General features: G+C 37.4%; 1 protein-coding gene across 7 annotated transcripts in view; it reads left to right on the top strand.

Annotated features, from left to right (window-relative positions):
* Positions 1–26,484, top strand: part of DMD (dystrophin) — a 2,248,143-nt gene that overhangs the window by 1,591,904 nt on the left and 629,755 nt on the right. The gene's annotated exons all lie outside the window — the stretch shown is intronic.

Genomic DNA, 26,484 nt, shown 5'->3' with positions numbered 1-26,484 from the left:
GTTTCTTTTATATTTCTGGATAAATAAGAAAAATAGTTCTTTGAAATATTTATGTGCTGTAGTTATTTCACTGGTAAATGATTTTCAAATCCTTTCTAGAGGTAATAAATTGCATTGAAGGGATTTAGTTGTTACAGAAATACTTTTTGAAAAAGCGGGAAGTAAGGCAGACAGATTCCTTTGTAAAATGAACTTTAGCAATTCAGTAGGAATAAAAATAAGTGGTTAGTAAGCAATCTGCATTTAAAGCACCTTGATTTGAGACTCAGGAGATATGAATTAAGTGTTCTTTGTCATTTGTAAATGACAGGATTGTGGTCAAATCTTGGTTTCCTTTTCTGAGCACAGGATACACAGGTTCACATTCATATTCATCACATAGTGATGGACATGCCTGTATATAAAGATATGTAACTTTCATATAAACATGTATAATTGGTTTCACTGCTCCTTTAGAACAAGTATTAGTAGGTACATCCTTCAGCACAAGCCATTGAGATGCCATACTCCTAATAAGTAGCAGAGAAAATATTCAAATCCAAATCTGTTTGGTTTCTAAGCCTAAGTATTCTTACTACATATATGGTTGCCAGTATTAATGTAAATGTGGCTACCATTTGGTGATATATATGTTTTTATATATATAGTCTGTGCCAGACACAGTGCTAAGCATTTACAGTTTCACTGTGCTGATACATGCAGAAATAAGAGATTATGTTCTTACACAGTTTCATATCAAGACTTCTACTAGTCAGAGAAAACAATATGTTGCAGTATTTAAAGCAAGGGCTTTGGAGTTAAATGGCCTGGGTTCAAAGCTTGGCTCATTTCCTACAGTTGGAGACCTTTGGCATGTTATTCAGTCTCCCTGAACCACAATGTGAATGATGATACCATCTTTGCCTTGTAGGTTGTTAAGAGGATTACATTAGGTAGTATATGAAAAATGCTTTCCCATTTGCTTTGCTTACTGAAAAGTTACTTAGCTAATGTTAGTAATTAATATTAGATTTTAAATCTGCTTCCTCACAGCATTTGTAGCACATAAATTCTTTGTCATATAATAATATTGCATGAAAATAAGAGTTTGTTTCCACATCTACACCCCATTCTGCTACTGGCATTATGGCCTCTTGTAAAAGCCACTGGGTATTAGAAGGGGAGAAGAAATCTACACTCCTTTGTGATCCTAACCTTTAGGATCTACTTTAGAATCTATCTGCTCAGTAGCATTCAGAAAAATAAGATTGTCTTTTTCCAAAATGACCACTAATTTGATGCCTCTTCAAAATGATAGTCTTAAAGACAGATACAAAATTAATTCAGAGGAGAAGTTCAAGTGCCTAGGGTCACAGGGTCAAGTGCCTAGGGTCACAGGGTCACAGAAAGCCAGGATTTTTCAAATGCTATATATATATATGTATATATATATGGCATTGTATTATATTGTATGCTTCCCATCCTGTGTTGCTAACTGAAAACAAGTAAGCAAGAGAATTAATAAGTCTATTTCATATATATATATAAATATTTCACATATATATGATACATATATTTCATATATATAGATAAGTCTATTCATATATATAAATGTGTGTATCATAGATATACATATAATTTTTTAATTTTTAATTTTATATATTTTAAATGTTGTATAATGAGATTGAGTTAGTATATCATATTCATATACAGAGATATGCATATAAGTATTATATATAAAATTTCCCTTTTCTTGCTGAATAATGGAATGCTTTCCTTGCTTTTTCCCTCATATTAAAAAAATGAGTTATAAAGACATTGTAAGTTCTTGACTTTTAGAGCTTTCTATCACTAAATGGTCAGTCAAATGACCATAAATAAACATTAAAATAAATAAATAAGTAAATAAATAAATAGTAAATAAATAAATTAAATAAATAAACATTAAACAAGTGTGAGGACAAAAAAGAGATTAGTTTGGGGATGTATTTATTACAATATCAGGGAATAAACATTTTTCTCTATGTGAACTTTTAAACAAAACAATCCTAACTTTAATAGTTGAAGTGTGAGAAATGAGGTAATATTTCATAAGGACTAAACTGTAAAACACTATCAGTGACTATTTATATGTTCATTTAACAAATTTTTATTGAGCTACTACTAAGTGCCTGGTAACTTCAGACTTGGATAAGATAGCAATGCATAGATTAAAGCAGGTGAAGGAAAAAAGAGCAATAGCAACACTAATAGAAATAAATTACAGGATAATACCTAGCATATGTTTAAAACTAATTAAATGCTAGTCACTTTTAAGTACTTCACATGCATTACTTAATGCTCACTACACTGTGAGACTGATACTAAAGCACAGTGATTTTAAATAATCTGCCCAAGTTCAAGTAGTAAAGAGACAACAGTGGAATTTGAACTCATACAGTCTGATTCTAGGGTCCCCACTACAGGTTTCTCCCTCCCTGGACATGTTTAGGGGATGCTCTGGGGTCTTACTTCAGGAAGAGGGCACCTGACTAAGCCAGGGAAGAATATGGAGGTCAGGAAAAATTTCTTGAAGAAGCTAAAACTTAAGCCACATATTAAAGAACAAGTTGGAAATAATCAGGTAGATAAAACAGAAAGGTGATTCTGGCAGAAGAAACAAACTCTACTTTTTGCTGAGGTGGAAAACAATGTAGTGTGTTACATCAATTGTGATTCCATATGGCTGAAATTAAGGGGGTGAGGAAGAAATTGATGAAGTTGGGTAGAGAGGGATGGGGCTATGAAATGGAGATCTTTCCTTGCTAGAACAAGGAGTTTTGATTATGGTCTGCAGGCAGTGGCAATGCCTGAAGTATTTTAAACAAAAAGGTAAAATCATAAGATGTAGTTTGTTGACTATCAATAGGGTTTTCTGGATGTCAGCAACAGAAAACATCCTTTGATTAAATCAGAAGGTGAATGCACTGGAACTGGAATGAAGGCAGTGGGAAAGGTTTAGAAAAAGAAAAGTTGCCCGAGCACATCTAGGCATCTGGTTCATAATACCTACTCCGGGCTGTCTTTACGATCCTCTTTTTTCTGCATACTGTTTAACTGTTCAGAATACAAAGTCCTGGAAGAGGGAGTCCAGTTGACCTTGCTTGGGTCACACACCCATCTCTTAGCTAGAGGAGAGCAGAGAACTTTGCTTTAAAACCATCTCCTTCCAAAACCCCTCACAGTGAGGGAGGGGTTGTTCCCCTCCAAAGAAATTGGGGATCTGTTGAAAATAGAAAGTGGAAAAGATGCTGAGCAGCCAATAAGCAATAAATATCCCTGAGCTCAGGCAAGAATATGTAGAACAGGTTGGAAGATGGCACAAGTAAAGGGGATTTGTAGTAAGTGATGATGGGATCTAAGCAGTATGTTTATCTATTTCGCCTTTGCTACAGGGACACCTGAAATAAAGATCATTTATGCCTCAGGACCTTAAATTTAAGTTTGACCCTTGCACATACCAGTTCTCAATAAATTTTGATTGCTTGATGGATAATGTGAGTGAAATGTGAAACAATAGCTTTATTTTTAATAGAGATTGAAATTTGGGATTTTAATTATAGCTACGAAGCATCATAAGTTAGGTAAGAAGCTGTAATAACATTTTTTAGATGGAGAGTAATTGAATTATTCTTCCCAGTAAGGGAAGAAGGATCAGATATTTGAATAAGTGAACTCTTTATAATTCTAGACCTGGAATTCAAAATCATATATTTGATATTAAGCTTCTTTTTTTAAATTTTTTAAATTTATTTTCAGCGTAACAGTATTCATTGTTTTTGCAGCACACCCAGTGCTCCATGCAATCTGTGCCCTCTATAATACCCACCACCTGGTACCCCAACCTCCCAACCCTGCCACTTCAAACCCCTCAGATTGTTTTTCAGAGTCCATAGTCTCTCGTGATTCACCTCCCCTTCCAATTTACCCCAACTCCTTTCTCTCTAACACTCCTTGTCCTCCATGATATTTGTTATGCTCCACAAATAAGTGAAACCATATGATAATTGAGTCTCTCTGCTTGACTTATTTCACTCAGCATAATCTCTTCCAGTTCCGTCTATGTTGCTACAAAAATTGGGTATTTATCCTTTCTGATGGAGGCATAAAACTCCATAGTGTATATGGACCACATCTTCCTTATCCATTTGTCCGTTGAAGGGCATCTTGGTTCTATCCACAGTTTGGCGACCGTGGCCATTGCTGCTATAAACATTGGGGTACAGATGGCCCTTCTTTTCACTACATCTGTATCTTTGGGGTAAATACCCAGTCGTGCAATTGCAGGGTCATAGGGAAGCTCTATTTTTAATTTCTTGAAGAATCTCCACTTTGTTCTCCAAAGTGGCTGCATCAACTTGCATTCCCACCAACAGTGTAAGAGGGTTCCCCTTTCTCCCCATCCCCTCTAACACATGTTGTTTCATGTCTTGTTATTTTGGCCATTCTTAGTGGCATAAGGTGATATTAAGCTTCTGTTTTCCTTTCACTTAACTTGTTTATGTTCTTAGTTTGGAAAACTAGGCTGCCACTATTTTGAAATAAAAGTAATGTTTACTAAAAAAAGTCATTTTTACTAAGTGAATTATATTAATCAAAAAAATAGAAATTAAAATGACAAGTATAAATTGTTTAAAGTTTATAAAATACAGCCATTTAAAAAATTAAGTAACTTCGGGAGGAGTCAAGATGGCAGAGAAGTAGCAGGCTGAGACTACTTCAGCTAGCCGGAGATCAGCTAGATAGCTTATCTAAAGATTGCAAACACATGCAAATCCATCAGCAGATCGAAGAGAAGAAGAAAAGCAATTCTGGAAACAGAAAAACAACCACTTTCTGAAAGGTAGGACAGGCGGAGAAGTGAATCCAAAGCGACGGGAAGATAGACCCCAGGGGGAGGGGCCGGCTCCCGGCAAGTGGCGGAGCAACAGGACTTTTAAAAGTCTGTTCCGCTGAGGGACATCGCTCCAGAGGCTAAACCGGAGCGAAACCCACGCGGGGTCAGCGTGGCCTCAGGTCCCGCAGGGTCACAGAAGGATCGGGGGTGTCTGAGTGTCACAGAGCTTGCGGGTATTGGAACGGGAAAGCCGGCAGTAAGCTCACAGCTCGGTGTTACCTTGAACTGGTCGCAGGCTCGGAGAGCTCGGAGCACGGCCGGAGGTCAGGCAGACGGGAGTAACTGGGCGCTGTTCTCTGAGGGCGCACTGAGGAGTGGGGCCCTGGGCTCTTGGCTCCTCCGGGCGGAGACCAGGAGGCCGCCATTTGTATTCCCGTCCTCCGGAACTCTACGGAAAGCGCTCAGGGAACAAAAGCTCCTGAAAGCAAACCTGAGCGGATTATTCAGCCCGGCCCCTGGTAAGGGTGGTGCAATTCCTCCTGGGGCAAAGACACTTGAGAATCACTACACCAGGCACCTCCCCCAGAAGATCAACAAGAAATCCAGGCAAGACCAAGTTCACCTACCAAGGAGTGCGGTTTCAATACGAAGGAGAGCAGCAGAATTCCAGAGGAGGAGAAAGCAAAGCACGGACTCATGGCTTTTTCCCTGTGATTTTTTTTAGTCTTGCAGTTAATTTAATTTTTTTCTTTTTCATTTTTTGTTTTTTTTCTCACCTTCTGGTTAAATTTTTTTTAACTTTTACCTTTTTCTTTTTTAACGTTTTTAACTAGTTTATCTAATATATATAGTTTTTCATTTTTATATTTTTCTTTATTCGTTTTCTTTTTTTAAAATTCTTTTCTTTTCTTTTCTTTTTCTTTTCTTTTCTTTTTCTTTTTTTCTTTTTTTTTTCTTTCTCCCTTTTTAAACCTCTTTTTATTCCCTTTCTCCCCCCTCACGATTTGGGATCTCTTCTGATTTGCTTGAAGCATATTTTCCTGGGGTTGTTGCCACCCTTTTAGTATTTTACTTGCTCCTTCATATACTCTTATCTGGATAAAATGACAAGACGGAAAAATTCACTCCAAAAAAAAGAACAAGAGGCAGTACCGAAGGCTAGGGACCTAATCAATACAGACATTGGTAATATGTCAGATCTAGAGTTCAGAATGACAATTCTCAAGGTTCTAGCCGGGCTCAAAAAAGGCATGGAAGATATGAGAGAAACCCTCTCGAGAAATATAAAAGCCCTTTCTGGAGAAATAAAAGAACTAAAATCTAACCAAGTTGAAATAAAAAAAGCTATTAATGAGGTGCAATCAAAAATGGAGGCTCTCACTGCTAGGATAAATGAGGCAGAAGAAAGAATTAGTAATATAGAAGACCAAATGACAGAGAATAAAGAAGCTGAGCAAAAGAGGGACAAACAGCTACTGGACCACGAGGGGACAATTCGAGAGATAAGTGACACCATAAGACGAAACAACATTAGAATAATTGGGATTCCAGAAGAAGAAGAGAGAGGGGTGCAGAAGGTATACTGGAGAGAATTATTGGGGAGAATTTGCCAATATGGCAAATGGAACGAGCATCAAAATTCAGGAGGTTCAGAGAACGCCCCTCAAAATCAATAAGAATAGGCCCACACCCCGTCACCTAATAGTAAAATTTGCAAGTCTCGGTGACAAAGAGAAAATCCTGAAAGCAGCCAGGGAAAAGAAGTCTGTAACATACAATGGTAAAAATATTAGATTGGCAGCTGACTTATCCACAGAGACCTGGCAGGCCAGAAAGAGCTGGCATGATATTGTCAGAGCACTAAACGAGAAAAACATGCAGCCAAGAATACTATACCCAGCTAAGCTATCATTGAAAATAGAAGGAGAGATGAAAAGCTTCCAGGACAAACAAAAACTGAAAGAATTTGCAAACACCAAACCAGCTCTACAGGAAATCTAGAAAGGGGTCCTCTAAGCAAAGAGAGAGCCTACAAGTGGTAGATCAGAAAGGAACAGAGACCATATACAGTAACAGTCACCTTACAGGCAATACAATGGCACTAAATTCCTATCTCTCAATAGTTACCTTGAATGTTAATGGGCTAAATGCCCCTGTCAAAAGACACAGGGTATCAGAATGGATAAAAAACCAAAACCCATCTATATGTTGCCTCCAAGAAACTCATTTTAAGCCTGAAGACACTTCCAGATTTAAATTGAGGGGGTGGAAAAGAATTTACCATGCTAATGGACATCAGAAGAAAGCAGGAGTGGCCATCCTTATATCAGATCAATTAGATTTTAAGCCAAAGACTATAATAAGAAATGAGGAAGGACATATATCATACTCAAAGGGTCTGCCCAACAAGAAGATCTAACAATTTTAAATATCTATGCCCCAAACGTGGGAGCAGCCAACTATATAAACCAATTAAAAACAAAATCAAAGAAACACATCAACAATAATACAATAATAGTAGGGGACATTAACACTCCCCTCACTGAAATGGACAGATCATCCAAGCAAAAGATCAGCAAGTAAATAAAGGCCTTAAATGACACACTGGACCAGATGGACATCACAGATATATTCAGAACTTTTCATCCCAAAGCAACAGAATACACATTCTTCTCTAGTGCACATGGAACATTCTCCAGAATAGATCACATCCTCGGTCCTAAATCAGGACTCAACCAGTATCAAAAGATTGGGATCATTCCCTGCATATTTTCAGACCACAATGCTCTAAAGCCAGAACTCAACCACAAAAGGAAGTTTGGAAAGAACCCAAATACATGGAGACTAAAGAGCATCCTTCTAAAGAATGAATGGGTCAACCGGGAAATTAAAGAAGAATTGAAAAAAATCATGGAAACAAATGATAATGAAAATACAACGGTTCAAAATCTGTGGGACACAACAAAGGCAGTCCTAAGAGGAAAATATATAGCGGTACAAGCCTTTCTCAAGAAACAAGAAAGGTCTCAGGTACACAACCTAACCCTACACTTAAAGGAGCTGGAGAAAGAACAAGAAAGAAACCCTAAGCCCAGCAGGAGAAGAGAAATCATAAAGATCAGAGCAGAAATCAATGAAATAGAAACCAAAAAAAAAATAGAACAAATCAATGAAACTAGGAGCTGGTTCTTTGAAAGAATTAATAAAATTGATAAACCCCTGGCCCGACTTATCAAAAAGAAAAGAGAAAGGACCCAAATAAATAAAATCATGAATGAAAGAGGAGAGATCATAACTAACACCAAAGAAATACAAACTATTATAAGAACATACTATGAGCAACTCTACGCCAATAAATTTGACAATCTGGAAGAAATGGATGCATTCCTAGAAACATATAAACTACCACAACTGAACCAGGAAGAAATAGAAAGCCTGAACAGACCCATAACCAGTAAGGAGATTGAAACAGTCATTCAAAATCCCCAAACAAACAAAAGCCCAGGGCCAGACGGCTTCCCGGGGGAATTCTACCAAACATTTAAAGAAGAACTAATTCCTATTCTCCTGAAACTGTTCCAAAAAATAGAAATGGAAGGGAAACTTCCAAACTCATTTTATGAGGCCAGCATCACCTTGATCCCAAAACCAGACAAGGATCCCATCAAAAAAGAGAGCTATAGACCAATATCCTTGATGAACACAGATGCGAAAATACTCAACAAAATACTAGCCAATAGGATTCAACAGTACATTAAAAGGATTATTCACCACGACCAAGTGGGATTTATTCCAGGGCTGCAAGGTTGGATCAACATCCGCAAATCAGTCAATGTGATACAACACATCAATAAAAGAAAGAACAAGAACCATATGATACTCTCAATAGATGCTGAAAAAGCATTTGACAAAGTACAGCATCCCTTCCTGATCAAAACTCTTCAAACTGTAGGGATAGAAGGCACATACCTCAATATCATCAAAGCCATCTATGAAAAACCCACCGCAAATATCATTCTTAATGGAGAAAAACTGAAAGCTTTTCCTCTAAGGTCAGGAACACGGCAGGGATGTCCATTATCACCACTGCTATTCAACATAGTACTAGAGGTCCTAGCCTCAGCAATCAAACAACAAAAGGAAATTAAAGGCATCCAAATCACCAAAGAAGAAGTCAAATTATCACTCTTCACAGATGATATGATACTATATGTGGAAAACCCAAAAGCTCCACTCCAAAACTGCTAGAACTTATACAGGAATTCAGTAAAGTGTCAGGATATAAAATCAATGCACAGAAATCAGTTGCATTTCTTTACACCAACAACAAGACAGAAGAAAGAGAAATTAAGGAGTCAATCCCATTTACAATTGCACCCCAAACCATAAGATACCTAGGAATAAACCTAACCAGAGAGGCACAGAATCTATACTCAGAAAACTATAAAGTACTCATGAAAGAAATTGAGGAAGACACAGAGAAATGGAAAAATGTTCCATGCTCCTGGATTGGAAGAATAAATATTGTGAAAATGTCTATGCTACCTAAAGCAATCTACACATTTAATGCAATTCCTATCAAAGTACCATCCATCTTTTTCAAAGAAATGGAACAAATAATTCTTTTTTTTTTAAAGATTTTATTTATTTATTTGAAAGAGAGAGATCACAAGTAGGCAGAGAGGCAGGCAGAGAGAGAGAGAGGAGGAAGCAGGCTCCCTGCCGAGCAGAGAGCCCGATGCGGGACTCGATCCCAGGACCCTAAGATCATGACCTGAGCCGAAGGCAGCGGCTTAACCCACTGAGCCACCCAGGCGCCCCGGAACAAATAATTCTAAAATTTATATGGAACCAGAAAAGACCTCGAATAGCCAAAGGGATATTGAAAAAGAAAGCCACAGTTGTTGGCATCACAATTCCGGATTTTAAGCTCTATTACAAAGCTGTCATCATCAAGACAGCATGGTACTGGCACAAAAATAGACACATAGATCAATGGAACAGAATAGAGAGCCCAGAAATAGACCCTCAACTCTATGGTCAACTAATCTTCGACAAAGCAGGAAAGACTGTCAGATGGAAAAAAGACAGCCTCTTCAATAAATGGTGCTGGGAAAATTGGACAGCCACATGCAGAAAAATGAAATTGGACCACTTCCTTACACCACACACGAAAATAGACTCAAAATGGATGAAGGACCTCAATGTGCGAAAGGAATCCATCAAAATCCTTGAGGAGAACACAGGCAGCAACCTCTTCGACCTTAGCCGCAGCAACAACTTCCTAGGAACAACGCCAAAGGCAAGGGAAGCAAGGGAAAAAATGAACTATTGGGATTTCATCAAGATCAAAAGCTTCTGCACAGCAAAGGAAACAGTTAACAAAATCAAAAGACAACTGACAGAATGGGAGAAGATATTTGCAAATGACATATCAGATAAAGGACTAGTGTCCAGAATCTATAAAGAACTCAGCAAACTCAACACCCAAAGAACAAATATTCCAATCAAGAAATGGGCAGAGGGGGTGCCTGGGTGGCTCAGTGGGTTGGGGCCTCTGACTTCGGCTGAGGTCATGGTCCCGGGGTCTTGGGATCGAGCCCCACATCGGGTTCTCTGCTCGGCAGGGAGCCTGCTTCCCTCTCTCTCTGCCTGCTTCTCTGCCTACTTGTGATCTCTGTCTGTCAAATAAATAAATAAAATCTTTAAAAAAAAAAAAAAAAAAGAAATGGGCAGAGGACATGAACAGACATTTCTGCAAAGAAGACATCCAGATGGCCAACAGACACATGAAAAAGTGCTCCATATCACTCGGCATCAGGAAAATACAAATGAAAACCACAATGAGATATCACCTCACACCAGTCAGAATGGCTAAAATCAACAAGTCAGGAAATGACAGATGCTGGCGAGGATGCGGAGAAAGGGGAACCCTCCTACACTGTTGGTGGGAATGCAAGCTGGTGCAGCCACTCTGGAAACAGCATGGAGGTTCCTCAAAATGTTGAAAATAGAACTGCCCTATGACCCAGCAATTGCACTACTCGGTATTTACCCTAAAGATACAAACGTAGTGATCCAAAGGGGCACGTGCACCCGAATGTTTATAGCAGCAATGTCCACAATAGCCAAACTATGGAAAGAACCTAGATGTCCATCAACAGATGAATGGATAAAGAAGATGTGGTATATATACACAATGGAATACTATGCAGCCATCAAAAGAAATGAAATCTTGCCATTTGCGACAACGTGGATGGAAGTAGAGCGTATCATGCTTAGCGAAATAAGTCAAGCAGAGAAAGACAACTATCATATGATCTCCCTGATATGAGGAAGTGGTGATGCAACATGGGGGCTTAAGTGGGTAGGAGAAGAATCAATGAAACAAGATGGGATTGGGAGGGAGACAAACCATAAGTGACTCTTAATCTCACAAAACAAACTGAGGGTCGCTGGGGGGAGGGGGGTTGGGAGAAGGGGGTGGGATTATGGACATTGGGGAGGGTATGTACTTTGGTGGGTGCTGTGAAGTGTGTAAACCTGGTGATTCACAGACCTGTACCCCTGGGGATAAAAATATATGTTTATAAAAAATAAAAAATTTAAAAAAAAACACCCAGTATATATAAAAAAAAAATTAAGTAACTTGACTGCTTAACTTTAGAGAGTAAAAAAATATACCATTATGTTGTAGAGGAATTGGGATGCAAATTATGCAAATTAAACCTTTAAAAGTAAAACATACATAAAGCTCCAAGTTGATTTCCTAACATTGTGAATTAATAACAGAGTGTGATTTGTAATTTATAGTTTCATATCAAAAAAGTCTGATTTTTAAAAATGCTCTTTTTATTTCATCATATGTTTAAGTAAAATTGAAACAAAATTGTTTTGACAATTATTCAGTTTTCTCTTACTGATATAATCTATCCAATGAAGGGAAAATATGTCTATAGTTTTTCACTGAATATATGACCATTTGGGAAAGGAAGGAAGGAAAGACAATGGAAGAGGGGAAGAGAGGAGGGAAAGAGGGAAGGAAGGAGAGAAAATTAGAGAGGAAGAAAGAGAGAGGGAGGACAGGAGAAATGGAAGAAGGGCGGGAAGTTTGGAGGGAGAGAGAGGTCGTGGAGATAAGAAAGGTGGATGGCAAATTTGAGGAAAGCTTTGGGGCAGTCACCAATTGTGTTGCTATCAACAGAAAAGATTTAAACAGCCACATGATATCATTATTTTTTTATACTGCTGGTATCTGATTGCCTGTGCTAAGTAAATTATAGTCTTTTTTCAAGTCATTTTGGCCAGGTGTTCAGGGTAATTCATGACTAAATCTAAACCATGGGCCCTGTATTGAGTAAAGAATTGAATTGGTGAAGGAGTTTTATCCTGTAAAAAGACCTCTCCAGGTTAGGGTTGAGAAAAATTGGCCAATCTGGAAAAGATGATAATAGCATTGTTCAAGGTTCATTTTTAACTACACATTACATCTCTACCTGGGAGATTTCATTATCCAAAAATTGAATAAGCAGTTTCAGTACATACAGTCTATATTTATATGGAAAATAATTACTTGGATGTTTTTAATTTTTTATTGTTAAGGTCAAAGCCTTTAATAAAAGTTTCATGATTATTTTTTGAACTCTGGCTGTATCGACAGAAAGAGCAATTGAATGGGTTTAGAATTACTCTGATTATAACTTTCAATGAGAATTTCAGGCACAATCTTAGGACAAAAAAAAAAAAAAAAAAAAAAAAAAAAAAAAAAAAAAACTTGTCTAGCATGGACCTAGAAGGATTGGTGAAACAGTGTTGGGGGAAAAAAGGCATTGTTTAAACTAAAAACAAAACAAAACAGAACATTTCTTGCTGTTATTCTGCTGTCATGAGCATAGCAGCAAAATGAATATTGCAAATAGTTTCCCTTATTCAACAAATGAGAAAAGCTACAGATAATACAGGTAATTGGTGTAGGGTGATTTAGTGAATGTAATTGCCCTAACGTATATCATTACATTAACGAATGTTTCTTACTTCTTTTTGTTTTTCTATGATGCCCTATCTCTTAAGCATCTCCTCATTTCTCCATCAAAATTAAAATAAGTTATGCACAGTTTTTTTCCATGGGTATCCAACAGACCTCACAAGTTGTAGGACAGTCATCTTAGGGTTATGAGATTGATTATTCTGTTTTTTTTTTTCTTTTAACAACCATCCAGCCCTTGACATCTCATCTTCATACTTCTGTACAACCTTGCATAAGAAACACACTCCAGAGGGTGTCGTCTTTCCACATATAGAAGGTGTGTGTTATATTCTATGATGAATAATGTTATAATATGTTTGGCTGAGGATATTTGCAAACTTGGTACTGCAATTATCTTCTGACAAATGTATATGTCTCCTGTAGAAAGTTTATAACTGTGTGAATCACTGCTCCACATACATACAATTTTCTCTCCCTACCTAATGAGAGACAAATTCACTTTTTTCTTCACAGAAGGATCTAAGGATAAGTCACTGTCCACAATTTGATTTAGATTATACTCTGGTCATGACAAAATAAACTCCTCTAAAGATGAAGGTCATAGAGTTGCAAACACAAAAATATCCTATTCTCGAAGTGTCATAACCTTTTTATGAAAAGTGATACCATACACTTTTTGGCTTAAAGATAAACATAAGTTTTACTAATCTATATATTTCAAAGTCTGTGAATGGAAATGCATATCTTAAATACATTTCCATTCAGTCCACTATAAAATTTTCTGTCAAAACCTTATCAAGTAAAACTGAACCATGATATTTACATGAATTCTGATTAAAGCCAGTATACTGTGTTTTCACTAAAATACCAGTGGGATTCTGATAAGGAAATTTATGTTTGTCATTGTTTTTAAATAGTGAATTCTACGTCAAAATTTCCTTGCTTGATTATAAATAAATCCTTTACATGAAATGGCTTTTATTATTTTCATAAAAATACCTAAAATATGTGATCTTCTCTGTCTTATTAGAAAGCAATATAACTAATATAACTAAATCAATGTCTTTTCATCTTTTTTGAAAACTATATAATGCTATTATACTCTGAATGTCATTATCTGCTTTGGGAGCTTTTCATTTCACCATGATTTTTGGTCCTTGAAGTCTATAATTACAGTTGTAGTGTGCAATACTATAAGTTCCTCCTACTGTTGCACTTAATGTTAGGGTAATGTTAGGTAAAGTTAATGCTAGGTGCATGATTCTTTGTTCATTCATTCCTCAGTTCAACAAATTGTCTTTGAAAACCCATGTTGCAAGGCATGCTAAAGACAGGCAAGGGACTATCAGGAAATGATGTTGGAAAGAGATAATGGAGTAGGAGTTCAGATTTGAATTTGATTTCCCGTGTGTGTTAGTGAATAATTGAGATTAAGATAAAAATAACTACTAGTGTATATATGTATATATACATAATATATATTTTATATATATATACACTTATAGTGTATATATAGTATATACTATAAGAGTATATATGTATATAAACATACATATAAGATAAATTTTTTTAGGAGTTTGCAATGAAAATAAATACTATGAATATATTTTATCTCTCAAATGCCTGCTCTGAGACCCGAGTTACAATGTCATTCAGATTCATTAGAAATATAGTGACTAACTTTAAAGGACTTTTGGTTACACCTAAGTTTTCATTCATCTGTTATTTATTGAACACTTGCTGGTGAAGGATATCAGTGTTATCTGTTCCTGGGGATTAAAAAGAATAGGCAGAGAGAAGAGAATGGTGGTGAAGTAGGAGGACCTTAGGCTTGCCTCATCCCATGAACACCACTAGATAACTATTGAATCATCCTAAATACCCCCAGAAATCAACCTGACAAAACAAAATCCACAACTAAAGCGAGAAGAGTTCACATAGAGGAAGGTAGAAGGTGCAGAGAGTTGGTTTAGGGGAGAAAGGGATTCAGGGGAATGCACAAGGAGAATGTTTCCCCATAGCCACTGGCTTTGAAAGTGAGAGGGGCTGGATTCCCTGAGTTCTTGCAGCCAGTGGGACTTAAAGTCTAGAGTTTTAAAGGTCAGGGGGCTTGTCTGGGATAGAACCTTGAAGGCACTGTGCTACTCCTGGAGAGAAGTTAGGCAAACAGCAAGGATGCACACAGCATGGAAACAAGATCCAAAGAGTGGCTGGGGCACACAGCAGGGAGATTATTCACTCTTCTTGAAGACTGTCGCTGAGAGGCAGAATTCTTGGAGGTGCCTCTCCTGGAACAACGAGTTGGCCAGTGCCATTTTCTTCCTTATCCCCTCAGTGTAAACACAGACTTACCTGCTGGAAGCAGCAAAATGCAGACAATGGCTACAAAATCGCTTAGGCTAAGTTCCACCCCCCTGCTCTATGGTAGAACAGCCCTACCCAGCCACACTAGCCTCAGTTACAGAGTGGTGGGTCCCTCCCCCAGAAGACCAACACAAACCCCTGCCCACACCACATCTCCCAGAGAGTTTTGCAAGGTCTCAGTTTTGGTGGAGGTGGTGACAGGTCTCATTTCACAAGCAGACCAGAGCATATCTAGTTAAAACTTACCACATTTAGGCTAGGGAACAAACACAGGAGCTGGGTCTTTGGAAAAAAAAATAATAAAATTGATAAAGCTCTAGCAGATTTATCAAAAAGTAAAGAGAAAGGACCCAAATGAAATGACAAATGAGAGAGGAGAAATAACCAACACCACAGAAATACAAATAATTATAAGAGAATATTATGAAAAACTGTATGTCATCAAGTGGAACAACCTGGAAGAAATGGATAAATTCCTACAAACATGTAAATTATCAAAACCGAAACAGGAAGAAATAGAAAACTTGAACAGAGTGGTAACAAGCAAAGAAATTGATTCAGTAATCAGAAAGCTCCAACAAACAAGAGTCCAGGACCAGTTGGCTTCACAGGTGACTTCTACCAAATATTTAAAGGGTTAATACCTATTCTTCCCAAACTATTCCAAGAAATAGAAAAGAAAGAAAAATTTCCAAATTCATTCTATGAGGCCAAAATTAACCTGATACCAAAAGCAAATAAAGATACCACCAAAAAAGAGAACCACAGACCAGTATCTCTGATGAACTTAGATGCAGAAATCCTCAACAAAATACTAGCAAACCAAATCCAACAATACATTCAAAAAATCATTCATGACGACCAAGTGGATTTTATTCCTGGGTTGTAAGGATGGTTCAGTATTCACGAATCAATCATTGTGATATATCATGTTAATTTAAAAAAAAAAGCATAGGAACCATATGATCCTTTCAGTAGATGCAGAAAAAGCATTTGACAGAGTGCAACATCCATTCATGATTTAAAAAAACCCTCCACAAAGTAGATTTAGAGAGAACATATCAACATCATAATAGCCATCTATGAAAAACCCACAGCTAATAACATCCCCAATGAGGAAAAACTGAGAGCTTTTCCTCTACCACTTTATTCAACATAGTACTAGAAATCCTAGCTGTAGCAATCAGGCAACACAAAGAAATAAGTCATCCAGGGATCCCTAGGTGGCTGTCAGTTAAGCATCCAACTCTTGATTTTGGCTCAGGTCATGATATTGGGATTCTGAGATTGAGACCAGCATTAGGATACACACTGGGTATGGAACCTGATTAAGATTTTCCCTCTCTCTCTCTCTCTCTCTCTCTGTCTCTTCCCCTCTTTAAAAACAAAAACAAAAACAAAAAAACAAACAAACCAAAAAAAAAAAAAAAAACCACCTTCCAAATCAGTAGGAAAGAAGTAAAACTTCCACTATTTACGAATGGTGTATTACTTAAAGAAAACCCAAAGACTCCACCAAAATCCTGCTAAATGAATTCAGCAAAATCACAGGATACAAAACCAACATACAGAAATCTATTGCATTTCAATATACCAATAATAAAGTAACAGAAAGAGAAATTAAGAAATAAATCTCATTTATAATTGCACTAAAAACATAAGATACCGGGCACCTGGGTAGCTCAGTGGGTTAAGCCGCTGCCTTCGGCTCAGGTCATGATCTCAAGGTCCTGGGATCGAGTCCCACATCGGGCTCTCTGCTCAGCAGGGAGCCTGCGTCCCTCTCTCTCTCTCTGCCTGCCTCTCCATCTACTTGTGATTTCTCTCTGTCAAATAAATAAATAAAATCTTTAAAAAAAAAAAACAAACATAAGATACCTACAGACAAACATAACCAAAGAGGTGAAAGACCTGTCCTCTGAAAAGTATGAAACATTGGTAAAAGAAACTAAATACAATACCAAGAAATAGACATTCCAATGTCATGGATAGGAAGAACAAATACATATTTTTTAAAATATACTACCCAAAGCAGTCAACACATTTAATGCAATTCCTAACACAATACTAATAGCATTTTTCACGGGAACTAGAACAAACAATCCTAAAATTTGTATGGAACCACAAAAAACCCCAAATAGCCAAAGCAATCTTGAACAGCAAAGCTAGATGCATTGCAATTCCAGACTCCAAATTATATTACAAAGCTGTAGTAATCTGAACAGTATGATACTGGCACAAAAATAACACACAGATCAATAGAACAGAATAAAAAATCCTAAAAATGAACCCACAACTATGTGGTCAATTATCTTCAAGAAAGCAGGAAAAAATATCCAATGGGAAAGAGGTGGTCTCTTCAACAAATGGTGCTGGGAAAACAGGCAGCAATATGTAAAAGAATGAAACTGGACCACTTTCTCCTACCATACACAAAAATAAAATGGATTAAAAACCTAAATGTGAGATCCGAAATCATAAAAATCTGGTAAGAGACCCAGGAAGTAACTTGTTTGACATGAGCCACAGCAACTTCTTTCTAGATCTGTCCTCTGAGGCAAGGGAAACAAAAGCAAAAATAAACTATTGGGGCTTCATCAAAGTAAACAGTTTGTACATGGAGAAGGAAACAATCAACAAAACTAAAAAGCAACCTATGGAATGGGAGAATATATTTGCAAATGACATACCAGATAAAGGGTTAGTATACAAAACCTATAAAGAACTTATACAACTCAACACCCAAAAACCAAGTAATCCAATTAAAAAATGGGCAGAAGACATGAATAGCCATTTCTCCAAAGAAGACATCCTACTCGCCAACAAACACATGAAAAGGTACTCAACAAAATTATTAATTCAAAGGGATACATCCACCCCTATGTTTATAGCAGCATTATTTACAAAAGCCAAACTATGGAAGCAGCCCAAGTGACCATTGGCCAATGAATAGATAAAGAAAGTGTATATATATATTTCTATATGTATATATGTACATATGTATATGTATGCACACAATGGAATACTATTCAGCTATAGTAAAGAATGTAGTCTTGCCATTTGCAATGACATGGATGGAGCTAGAGAGTATTGTGCTGAGTGAGATAAGTCAGAGAAAGATAAATACCATATGACTTTACTCATACGTGAAATTTAAGAAACAAAGCAAAAGACCCAAGGGGAAAGAGAGAAGCAAACCAGGAATCAGACTCTTAACTGAAGAGAACAAACTGAGGATTATCAGAGGGGAGAAGTTTAGGGGGATACATTAAATAGATGATGGGGATTAAGGAGTCCACTTGTAGTGAGCTTGGGGTGATGAATGAAAGTGTTCAGTCACTGTGTTACACACCTGAAACTAATATTATACTATATGCTCATTGGAATTTAAATAAAATCTTAAAATATAAAATAAAAAAGTATATGAGTTCTAATTTTAGAGTATATATCCTGTGAGGAAAGCATAAAAGGCAAAGAGAGGTAATTGCCACAAGAAAAAATGCTATGGTGGTTTTAATCATATATTATATTAAATTGAATGAATGAATCATTTATTTCCTTCCTCTTAGTATGTGCCTGCCTCTCTCTTAGAGAAGAAATTAAGCTAGATTTTTCTTTTCACATGTATTGTTAATTTTTATCCAGTAACCTGGGGATGAAAATTTATTTCTGCATAATATGTTCTAATGTTTTTGATTTTTATAATCCAAGTTAATTGATCAGTAAGTTTTCAAGGTGATCATAGCTGCATTGTTTTCGAAATAGAAGCAGTAGGATTTGACTATAGTCTTGTGATATTTTATGAATTCTCTAAAAATAATGCCAGGGTTTCTAGAGTGATGTGAGTTTATTCTTCATTAGATTTATAAAAATAACTGTGAACATAATTTTAGTAATTCACAAATCCTTCCAGATTCTCTTATCTTTATGTTTTGCATTCTGTGTAAACAAGTAGCATCATATTCAAGAATTATGTATTTCTTATAATTTATTCAGGGAAAGAATATCTTCTGTATGATTTATGCCAAGAATAGAAATGCTTTGATTTACCTGACATATTCGCTTTTCAAACAGAATAAACTTTGAAATGATAGACTTTACCCTCCCTGCCAAACTGATTTAATCTATGTTCAGCTCTTGTATTATTTTTAAACCTTCCAACTAGAAATAATAAAAGGTAAAGCCATGGACAAAGTTTGGGAAAAAGTATATAGATAAATCTCTACTTAAGAAAGTGGAGAGAAGAGAATAACTTACACTTAACTCCTTCATGCTTTTTTCCCCCTAAATCTGAAAGAATGAGACCATGGTGAGAGGGAAAATAATCTGTAGCAATTCTGTGGAGGCTAAGCTTTTCTGTCATGTCACATTATGTGAAAATCATAAAAAGCTACTGCAGATAGAACCATAACTGCCCCTTGAGAAATTTGACATAAAAATCAAACCACCATTTTACTACACTTCCCAAGTTTGATTTTATTTTTTTTTTAAGTTATATAATAGATGTTAGGCACTACAAGAAGACAGTTACTGGGAGCACATAATAGCAGATGGAAAGAATGTAAGCAGGCAAAAAGCTACGTATAATGAGATTTTACAGTAAAAGTGTTCTCTAAATCGAAATGAAGATGTATTTTATTTTTAGCGTTAAGAGCTTTGTAGATGAGAACGGTGCAACCATTTGCAGGTGAGAGTTCTAACCAAATCCAATTATGAGGTAACGACACCAATGACTTAGGGTTCCTTCACACTCCTTCAAGTTGATTATAATGATTAGAAATGTAGAGTTGACTGGTTTGTCAGAGCATTGAAGCTTTTGAAATCTATCCCTGGCTGCTCTGTGAAATTTGTTTCGATAACTTCAATCTATATTGGTCTTTTTAATCAGTGACTCACTGCAAAATAATTTTTTTTCTTTTTTTTGAATTGTGCTATGTTAGTCACCATACAATATATCATTAGTTTTTGTTGTAGTGTTCCATGATTCATTGTTTGCATATAACACCCAGTACTCCGTGCAATCTGTGCCCTCCATAATACCCATCACCAGGCTCACCTATGCCCCCCACACCTCTCTCTTCTAAAATCCTCTGTTTCCTAGAGTCCATAGTTTCTCATGGTTCGGCTCCCATTCTATTTTCTCCCCCTTCATTTTTCCCTTCCTTCTCCTAATGTCCTCCATGCTATTCTTTATGTCCCACAAATAAGTGAAACCATATGATAATTAACTTTCTCTGTTCAACTTATTTCACCCAGTATAATCTCCAGTCCCACCCTTGTTGATGCAAAAGTTGGGTATTCATCCTCCTAGCTGGCTGAGTAAAATAGAGCTACCCTATGACCCCACAATTGCACTGCTGGACATTACCCAAAGATACAGATGTAGTGAAAAGAAGGGCCACCAGTACCCCAGTGTTCATAGCAGCAATGGCCACAGTCGCCAAAGTGTAAAGAGCTGAGATGTCCTTCAGCAGACGAATGGATAAAGAAGATGTGGTCCATATACACATCGCAGAATTATTTTGTCCATTAGCCATAAATCTGTTTCTATTGTCTTAAACCGCTTTTTTAAACATTTATTGTCAGGACACCTGGGTGGCTCAGTGGGTTAAGGCCTCTGCCTTTGGCTCAGGTTGTGATCCCAGGGTTCTGGGATTGAGCCTCATATCGGGCTCTCTGCTCAGTGGGGAACCTGCTTCTCCCTCTCTTTCTGCCTACTTGTGATCTCTGCCTGTCAAAATAAATAAATAAAAATCTTTTAAAATTTTTTAAAAAATAAACATATATTTTTATCCCCAGGGGTACAGGTCTGTTAAACCATACCCAACAAATGTACAATCCCTTCTATGTGGTTTATGTTTTTTAGATTTTACTTATCTTGTTTATTGTCTATATCCTCCTACTAGAAATTTGTTTGCTTTCTTTGCTGCTATAACCTCAGCATCTAGAATAGTACTCTTAGCACACAGTTTCACTCAATAAATATTTGTTGAAAAAAAATTTTTTTTAAAAATAAACATTTATTGTCATTTGGCCTTTTACATTTTTAAATGTTAACCCTTGAGAGGAATTTAAATTTTCTTAAAGGCAGGCATAGTTTTCTTTTTGCTATAGCAACTAAAGACATACTGGTTGTTTTAGAAATGATTGTTTATTTATTTAATCTTCACGGATGACTTAACATTTAAAGTTTAACATTTCTGTTATGGAGGCATATGCATATTTTTAACTTTTAAATGCAGCATGATTTCTGTTTGTTTTTTGTCAGTGATGAATGAAAGGCTTCTGGGAATTAAATTTACTACATCTAACAGAAAGAGATATAATTTCCAACCATAAGAATTTTAAAAAGTAGACAATCCTGGGGCACCTGGGTGGCTCAGTACGTTGAGCCTCTGCCTTCGGCTCAGGTTATGATTTCTGTGTCCTGGGATGGAGCTCTGCATTGGGCTCTCTGCTTGGCAGGGAGCCTGCTTCCCTCTCTCTCTCAGCCTACTTGTGATCTCTCTCTCCGTCAAATACATAAAAATCTAAAAAAAAAAAAAAATTTAGACAATCTTTTTTTTTTAACCCCAATTCATACTGATAGGATTGGGTTTGGCTATATCTGACAAAAATCCCCATTACAATAGCTTTTACATATAAGAGATTTGCTCACATAGCAAGACCTCCAAAATTCTTTCTTCCAGGGCAGGTCCAGCAGCCTCAAAAATAATGTGCCCCAATTCCTTCTTCAATCATCCCCAGCCATCCTTACCATGTGGTTCCATTCCTTCCTGTGGTTGCAGGATGGCTACACCACATCTAAGTTCTGTGGCTATGTTTTAAAATGGAAAAGTGGGAAATGGGGAGAGTAAATGCATGTGTCAGGTGTCAGCTAACATTTACAAGGTAAACAAAAGCTTTTCTATCCTCCCCACATAAAAATGTCTGCTTCCAGGGCATTGAAGCAAAATGTGTCATATGACCACTCCTAACTTCAAGAGATATATATTGTTCCTCAGACTTAAACACTTTAAATTAGATAAAAATGATCTGATTGTTTTCCTGTTTTAGTTTTCTCCTCAGAGAGATGGTAGGGAGGTGTGAACACGAGAGAATAATAATAATAATAGTAATGTGTAGTAGTAGACATCACTTCTGTTACTCTATAATCACACCATGTAAAGGTCGCTGAAACAATGTAAATTTCAGAGGGACATTGAATGCTTTGTGTTTATATTCCCTCCTCTATTCTGAAGGAGTAACGTCCTAATTAACCATATGTGTTGTGTATAATTCTCTAAATCGGCACTGTCCAGTACAGTAGTCACTAACTACATGTGGCTATTTGTATTTGGATTAATTAAACTTGAAGCACCTCCTCTTCCATCCTCCTAGGTGGCTGAATGGGAAAGTCCCGGTGGTCCCCATGAGTACAGGTTCCCAGGAGTCTGGGTTCTCATGGGTCTGGGGTCTGAGCCATCTGGGGGCAGGTACCAGCTATTCCAGTGGCGCCCAGGATACACTGGCCAGGCTGGTGAAGGGAGTGGGAGGGGGCCTTCTTGCCAGAAGATGAGGAAGCCCAATGGGAAAATCATGCTTCTGGGGGACATGAATATGGGTAAGAGTGAATAAGATGTTGCTGCTGCACAGGCATGGAGCAGCAGTTCCCAGACACAGTCAGCATGGTGGACGATGCTTTCTACCTGGAGCAGTGGCACTCCTACAACATCTCCATCTGGAGCACCACAGATTTTCATGGTTCTCCCGTCCTCTGCCTGCTAGCCTAGGAGATTCCAGCATTCGTCACAAAGGTAGAGAGAAGGCAGGCCAACTCCAGATTTTCAGATCCACAGAGTGACACAGCAGTGAGCTCCCTGGGTTTTCTTTTTGCCCCATTTATCCCAGACTTAGAACGGAAGAAGCCAGAAATTCAGAAATGCCAAAGGGCACAGACAAACCAAAATTAAAAATCTATTCTTTCACTGAAGGATCAGGAAACAGGTAGCCTAGTAAGACCAACCTTTTAGACAATAACTGTTGTATTCCATCCAAACACTCAGAAAGAACTGGAGCACCCCTGTCTCCACCATCAAGGACTAGTAAGAACTGGAGCTTTCAACCCCACCGGGTGGTAATGGGCCTTCTGACTTCATGGTGCCAGGGGAGGCTGCATGGTGAGTTTGGACTTCAGCCTGCCTCTACCTCTCAGGAAAGAGAAAGTACCTGCCCCAGCCCCCACCCCTTAGCACTTGCTGGGATGAAGGAGCCAGCTTAAATGGAAGGTTTAAGTAAGATCCAGTGCCTCGTAGCATAGGATGGAAATGTCCAGGTTTCAATAAATAAAATAAATAAAAATCTTTTAAAAATGTTTTAAAAATAAACATTTATTGTCATTTGGCCTTTTACATTTTTAAATGTTAACCCTTGAGAGGAATTTAAATTTTCTTAAAGGCAGGCATAGTTTTCAACACTCATCATACAAGAACCAGGAAGATCTCCAGCTGAGTACAAAAAAAGACAATCACTAGATGCCAACCCAGGGCTGACAGAGATGGTAGAGTTAGCTGAGAAGGACTTTAAAGCAGCCATCCTAAGAATGCTTCAGTGAACAATCACGAACACATAAACAAATGGTTTAAAAAAAAGGTCTCAGCAGAAACAGATTTGAAGGAGACCCAAATGGAAATTTCTGAACTGAAAAAAAAAAAATGCAATAACCAAAATAAAGGGCTAAGTGGGTGGACTTGACAGCCAAGTAGAGGGGAGAGAGAAGAAGGAGCTGTGAATTGAAAGGTAGAACAATGAATACTAGCCAACCTGAAATACAGAGAAAAAATAGAGGAAAGTGAACAGAGCCTCCGAGGCCTATGGGACAGAAGATACAGTACTGTGCCATCACAGTTATGAAAGGAGAGGAGTAAGGTTGGGGCTGCATAGTCCTAGAAGAAATAATGGCCAAGAACTTCCCAAGTTTGACCACAGACATAAACATGCAGATTCCAGAAGCTAAGAGAACCCCAAACAGGATAAACCAAAAAAGATCCTTGTCAAGACACATCATAATTAAGCTCTGAAAACTAAGGACAAGGAAGAAATCTTGAAAGCAGCCAGAAAGGGAGACAGCCAGAATGACAGTGGGTATCAGAACAGACACCATCGTGGTCAGAAAGAAGAGGCATCTTTTTCAAGTCCTGAGGCAAAGATGAATACTGATACATAGTTCTTACCCATCTTTTGTCCCAGGGAGTGATTCTGGAAAGACATGCTTCTGTTGCATATGCTGCAGTGTTTACTCAGGACTTTTCACTTGCTCTTTTCTTTAAATTACAGAGAATATTAAGTATGAAATACATACTTAATATACTTAATATGCTATTTAGTTAACCCTGGAAGGTTTTATTTTTCCACATGAATTTTAAAAGGTTTCAACATTGTAGTTTAAAAATTGACAACAATTTTTGCTTTGCAATAGTTTTTGGTATAATTGTCTTGTTTTTTTTTTTTTTTAAAGATTATATTTATTTATTTATTTAGAGAGCACAGGAGTGGGGGGCGGTTGGGGGGCAGCAGAGAGAGAGGAAGAGAATCTCCAGCAAAGTCCACACTAAACAGGAGCCCGTTTTGGGGTAATGCCCCAACCCTGAGATCATGACCTGAGCTGAAACCAAGACTCAGACACTTAACTGCATGAGCCACCCGGGTGCCCTGGTTTGGTTTGATTTTTAAGTGGGGGTTATTAAATGTTTGCCTATAGGCCATCAAATTCATTTTTTAAATGTATAGTTAGGAGTTTTGACAAATATATGCAGTTGTATAACCAAAATCAAAATAGAAGCCATTTCCATAATTTAAAGAATAATTATAAAATCAATTAATTATAGTTTAAAAATCACTTCAGTTGCACTAGCTGCATTTCAAATAGCACGTGTGACTAGCAACTACCATTTTGAACAGCACATATACAGAACACTTCCATCCCTGCTCAAAATACTGTTGGCCAGTGCTGCTGTAAATAGCTGTAACACACATGTACTCTGTTTAAATTTATTTCAGTTATCAATAAAATAAAATTAAGGAAAAATATATTATCCATTTCTTTCTTTTTGTTTCTATGTATTTTCTAATTAAAGAAAGAGAAAGCAGTTACTTTGACAATAACTTAATTAGCCTGCTATATTCTGAAAGAGATCCATTAACATCAATATACATAGTGTTAGGTCATCAGTTTTAATATTCTGAATTATATAGATCCAAACACACCCACAGAGTTCAAGGTAAAACATAAGCACTTAAAAGATTACCACTGCTAACATGATCAAACAGGAAAATGAGTAATGTGGCTCATTTAATATAAAATTTTTTTAAAAGAGCACATTTAGGGCGCCTGGGTGGCTCAGTGGGTTAAGCCGCTGCCTTCGGCTCAGGTCATGATCTCAGGGTCCTGGAATCGAGTCCTGCATCAGGCTCTCTGCTCATCAGGGAGCCTGCTTCCTCCTCTCTCTCTCTCTGCCTACTTGTAATCTCTCTCTGTCAAATAAATAATCAAAATCTTTAAAAAAAAAAAAAAAGAGCACATTTATGGTTTTTTCCCCCTTGTCTGTATTGCCCTTCTCCTCTCATCTTAAAACTGCTTTGCATGTGCTTGGTCATACATGTTGTTTTTATTGCAGCACTATCCCAAGGCCCAGGCCCTAGACTTTGCCTTCTTCATCACCACATGCTCCAATAAGAACAGCCCCTCATGACTCTCATAATTTCAGTTGTCTATTTTTGCTGCAAAGAAATGGAAAATGATGAATTTTAAGATTTTCACTAGGAAATACACTATTGTTCTTAGGGGCTAGTATATCTCAAAATTTCCTCAGACATTAACTCCATCAGATGTTAACAGATGTTTCTCATGAAAAAAGTCAAATAAACTGAGAAACATGTGTGGACTTTGCCCGTCTTAGGGATCTGTAGTGTACATCACCATAGCAAAGTCACTGAAAAGTCCTGCAGGAATGTTAGCACTGTTTAGCTCAGCATTTCTTTTTTTTTTTTTTTTTTTTTTTTTTTTTTTTTTTTTTTTAAAGATTTTATTTAATTTTTTGACAGAGATCACAAGTAAGCAGAGGCAGGCAGAGAGAGAGGGAAGCAGGTTCCCTGCTGAGCAGAGAGCCCAATGCGGGACTCGATCACAGGACCCTGAGATCATGACCTGAGCCGAAGGCAGTGGCTTAACCCACTGAGCCACCCAGGCGCCCCTAGCTCAGCATTTCTTCATGGAATTTGTTTGTATGGAACATCTTGA

Source organism: Mustela lutreola, chromosome X (genome assembly GCF_030435805.1).
Source record: "Mustela lutreola isolate mMusLut2 chromosome X, mMusLut2.pri, whole genome shotgun sequence".
Lineage (NCBI taxonomy): Eukaryota > Metazoa > Chordata > Mammalia > Carnivora > Mustelidae > Mustela > Mustela lutreola.
The sequence above is the reverse complement of the archived record's forward strand: the minus strand, read 5'-3'. Positions and strand labels throughout refer to the sequence as shown.